General features: G+C 39.7%; 1 pseudogene; it reads left to right on the forward strand.

Annotated features, from left to right (window-relative positions):
* Positions 1-2710: 2710 nt before the first annotated feature.
* Positions 2711-3905, forward strand: LOC101425325 (26S proteasome regulatory subunit 10B pseudogene; annotated as a pseudogene).
* The last annotated feature ends 1090 nt before the right edge of the window (positions 3906-4995 follow it).

A 4995-nucleotide genomic window follows, 5' to 3' on the forward strand; every position in this document is an offset into this window, starting at 1 on the left:
TCACAGAGCCTGTTCAGATTCAAAGAGAGGCAAAACAGCCTCACAGACCTCCTGCTAGGGGCAGCATAATTGACCAAGGGCTCCAGGTACTGCACTTTGAAGACCATACCTTCCCGCCAAAGATTAGGTATGGCAGGTGTATTAATCAGCCAAAGGGGTGCCAATGCAAAGTACCAGAAATCTGTTGGCTTTTATAAAGGATATTTATTTGGGGCAGAAACTTACAGTTACAAGGTCCTCAAGAGTCCAACTCAAGTTTGCTTTCTCACCAAAGTCAGTTGCCATGTACTGAAGCAAGATGGTTGCTGATCTTTGCCTGGTCTCTCCTTCCTGGGCTTCCTCTCCCTCTTGAGGCTTCATGGGTCCAGCTTCTTCCCAATCTCAGCTGTAGGCTGGCATAGGATTTGTCTCTCCAGGCTTCCTATATCAGTCTCAACTCTCTTTCCAAGGTCAGCTACAAATTACCAGGCAAATGGCTCATCTCTCCTCCCATGTGTCTCCTTGAGTGAGTGTCCCATTTATATTGACCCACCAAGGGGACGGAGACTCAGCCTGAGTCATGCCTTACTGATGTGGTCGAATCAAAGCCCTAATCTTAACAGGTAATTTAATCAAGGACATCTCAGCTGAATCTAATGCAATCAAAGAATATCACACCCAGAGAAATAGATCAGTTTACAAACATAATCTTTCTCTTTTGGGGATCCACAAAAGTTAATCTGAAACTGCCCCTGCAGGGATGTAAGGCGGACCCATTTCTAGGAGACATAAAATTCCTTTTCAACCAGCTTTGGCCTCTGGATACCCAAAAGCTTTGCTGAAACTTCCTCAGACTGCACAGCCATCTGGGATGTTTTCACCCTGCTCCTGTGTCTCCTTCACTCAAGGTCAGACTCGCACAGCTGTCTGATGGCTATCCCAGCTCTTCCTGGATACCTGCCTATTTCTTTTCACACAGAGCTATTTCCCTTAATAAAATTCTGGCACATGTAGTACTTTTTGGTGTCTAATTCTCAAAAGCCTCATACTAAAAAAAGGCTTCACCTCTCAGTGGGAGAAGTGACAAAGAATTTGGTCCTATCTGTAATCACCAATTCATTTATTTGTCCATGTCCTGCCCCTGGAAATTTCTCAAAGCATCTAATTTCACAGTCCCTTGCCTGATAGTCCATCCCACCTCCCCCCCAGGCTGGTCAAACCCTAGATGGACTCCTGACTCAGGCCATCCACAGGCTGAGCCAATGGCATCCTAGAGTCTCTCTTAAGAGTGTTAATGAAGAGCCAAGAGGCCCCACCAGTTGTCTATCAGGAGCAGTGCTGCCAGAACGGGAACCCGGGAAACCAGTGAGCATCATAACCAACCAAAGCCATGAGGGAGCAGAAACGAAAAGCTCAGCTGAGGAATCTAGTTTGGAGGGAAAAAGAAAATGGAACCCACATGCAAAAGAAGCAGAGAAGAGTGGCAGCTTGCAAGCCATAAGGCAAAGCGAGAGAGAGGCATTCCAGAGTTGCCGGATAGATTTTAAGTTTCTAGGAGACCTGCTTATACATTGTACAGAAGTGAAAACCCCTACAGCTTTTCAATAACCCCCTATTTCCATGTGTGCTAAATTAAGTGGGTTTCTGTTTCCTACAAAAAATTAAAAAAGAAAGATATTTATAAAAAGCCTGACTCATCTTGATTTGCTCCAAGCAGAGGGAACACCCTCTGAGAGAGTCAGTACTCTTCTCAGAAACTTCTTCTATATCTCCTCAAGGGCATAGATCAATGGATGAGTAAGGTTTAAAAGTTCTCTTCTACAGAGCATGGCCTAAATAGTTGTAGCCTGAAAAACTTTAAAGGCAGATAAAACTCAAGTCCTGCCTTGGCAAAATAAACTATTAATAAAGCAACCCCAGGATGCCCAACTTTGAGCAATGCTATTTCCTGGTATTCTTTTCAGGATAAATTATTTGCCAGATATATTAACAGAGTAATCAGTCATTTTTATATGAGATTGCTATTCATTACCTCATTAAATTAGTCGAGAATAGGTACCAAAACGAAACTTTATTTTCAGTTTTAGAAAAGATGATTAGAAGTCCTTCTTTGGCAATTATTAACTAGCAAGTTCATGTTGTCAGCATTTAGCATACTGTTTTTTAAGGTTTATTTTATTTATTTCTCTCCCCTTCCCAACAGCCCACACCCCCCATTGTCTGCTCTCTTATGTCAGTTCACTGTGCATTCTTCTGTATCCTCTTGCATTCTTGGGGGCACCGGGAATCTGTGTCTCCTTTTGTTGCATCATCATGCTGCGTCAGCTCTCCATGTGTGTGGCCCTACTCCTTGGCCGGCTACACTTATTTCATGCAGGGCAGCTCTCCTTGCAGGGCACACTCTTTGTGCATGGGGCTCCCCTTACTCGGGGGACACCCCTGCATGGTATGGAACACTCCTTACATGCAGCAGCACCGCATGTGGGCCAGCTCACCCACGGGCCAGGAGACCCTGGGTTCGAACCCTGGACCTCCTATATGGTAGGCAGACACTCTATCAGTTGAGCCACATCCACTTCCCAACAAATTTTTTTATATCTGTTTGCTTTCCACAGCATACATACACATCCAGCTCATCCCAAAGTGGCACTAGAAGATGAAGATAAACATTTAAAATAGGTGGGGACAATAAAACTAACAAAACAAAACAAAAAAATAGGTGGGGCTTCTCATCATGGCAGACCCTAGAGATAAGGCGCTTCAGGAACTAGCACAAGAAACTGCTGGAACACAAGGAGATCAATGGCCATCTCAAGGAGTTAAGAGAACAATTAAAAGAACTAATCAAGCAGTATGAAAAGTTTGAAAATGATCTGAAGGCTCTACAAAATATTGGACAGATTGTGGCAAAGTACTTAAGCAATTAACTGAAGAAAAATTCATTGTTCATGCTTCAAACAGACCAAGATATGTTGTGGGTTGTCGTCGACAGCTTGACAAAATAAGCTGAAGCCAGGAACAAGAGTTGCTTCGAATATGACTACACTAACTATCATGAGATATTTGCCAAAAGAGGTGGATCCGCTGGTTTACAATATGTCTCATGAGGACCCTGGGAATGTTTCTTATTCTGAGATTGGAGGGCTCTCAGAACAGATCTGGGGATTAAGAGAGGTAATAGAACTACCTCTTACAAACCCAGAATTATTTCAGCATGTAGGAATAAGACCTCCAAAGGTTGTTTGTTATATGGACCACCAGGCACAGGAAAAACACTTTTGGGACGAATTGTTGCTAGCCAGCCAGACTGCAATTTCTTAAAGGTTGTATCTAGTTCTATTGTACACAAATACATTGGTGAAAGTGCTCGTTGAATCAGAGAAATGTTTAATTATGCCAGGGACCATCAGCCATGCACCATTTTTATGGATGAAATTAATGCAGTTGGTGGTCGTCGGTTTTCAAAGGGTACTTCAGCTGACAGGGAGAGTCAGAGAACTTTAATGGAGTTACTGAATCAGATGGATGGATTTGATTCTCTGCATAGAATTAAAATGATCATGGCTACAAACATACCAGATACTCTGGATCCTGCTTTACTGTGTCCAGGAAGGTTGGACAGAAAAGTACATATTGATTTACCTAACGAACAAGCAAAATTAGATATATTGAAAATCCATGCAGGTCCCATTACAAAGCATAGAGAAAGAGATTACAAAGCAATTGTGGAACTTTCAGATGGCTTTAGTGGAGCAGACCCGAGAAATATTTGCACCGAAGCAGGTATGTTTGCAATTTGTGCTGATCATGATTTTGTAGTACAGGAAGACTTCAGGAAAGCAGTCAGAAAAGTGGCTAATTCTAAGAAACTAGAGTCTAAATTGAACTACAAACCTATGTAATTTTACTGTAAGTTTTTGATGGCTGCATGACAGGTATTGGCTTAATGTAAAAAATAAAGCTAAGGAAAATTATGTATTGGCAATAATCTTATTAAAAGTGTATGAATAAAAACATGTACGATAACATCATAAAATTAGTGGCTTCGTAATTCTACTTTTAAAATTGATACAGAGAAATTTGTATGTTTGTTAATGCTGCATTTATTGCAGCAGAGGTTGAAAAAGAAGAATGCTTTGAAGCTTTTCATGTTTGCCATGCAAGCATTTTGTAAAACATTGAAAATGGTTTGAGATAGTAGCACAAGGGACCATTTCTTGACTTATTGTATACCATTTGTTTTCCTCATCTTAAAAAATTGAATAAAATCTGTTTGATTCAGTTCTCCTATATATGTTGTCTTTTCTAAGAGTACATGCACCACATTTCTTTAGCAAGTAAACTATTTGATAGCCAAGATGAAGTTATATTTTAGATTTTAGCCTTTTGAATTTTATTTTAAAACACTACCTATGCTCTGTATCCATTACATCATCTTATATATTTAAATGGATGGATGTGTATGTAGGTAACTGAATACATGCATATCAATAACTTTTTTTAAGATGATGATTAAAAGTAATATTTTCTAATTAAAAAAAAATAGGTGGGGAGGGGTAGGAATCAGAATGGAAATGTTTAACTTTTCTAAAAAAGTACTTGTAAAACAAGCCACAGATTATTTCATATCATTCTTAATATACTAGATGGTAAGACAATCATGCAAAACCTGACTGTTACTCTGAAACTTTTAAGCAAGTAGCAGACTTTGGAATATACCATAAATTAATTCTGGCTTCAGTAGGAGAAGTTGTTTGTTTACTTCAAATTTGCTTTCATATTGGTTTTCTAAAGATAAGCCCTAGGTACTGGCCTTTGTAATGTAATTTAATATTGTATGTTTTCTAAAGACCAGGGTTTTATAAAACTTATCACTTTATATGAAATATTGAAGACTTTTGTTTTTCTTACCCAAAAAGAAAAAAAAAGCTTTGCCTAAAGAATGGTCACACCCATGTCTATAAATCTCAGGGAAATATTATCAAATACCATGGCTTCCTAATTAGGAGTTTCTCT

This window comes from Dasypus novemcinctus, chromosome 20 (genome assembly GCF_030445035.2).
Source record: "Dasypus novemcinctus isolate mDasNov1 chromosome 20, mDasNov1.1.hap2, whole genome shotgun sequence".
Classification (NCBI taxonomy): domain Eukaryota; kingdom Metazoa; phylum Chordata; class Mammalia; order Cingulata; family Dasypodidae; genus Dasypus; species Dasypus novemcinctus.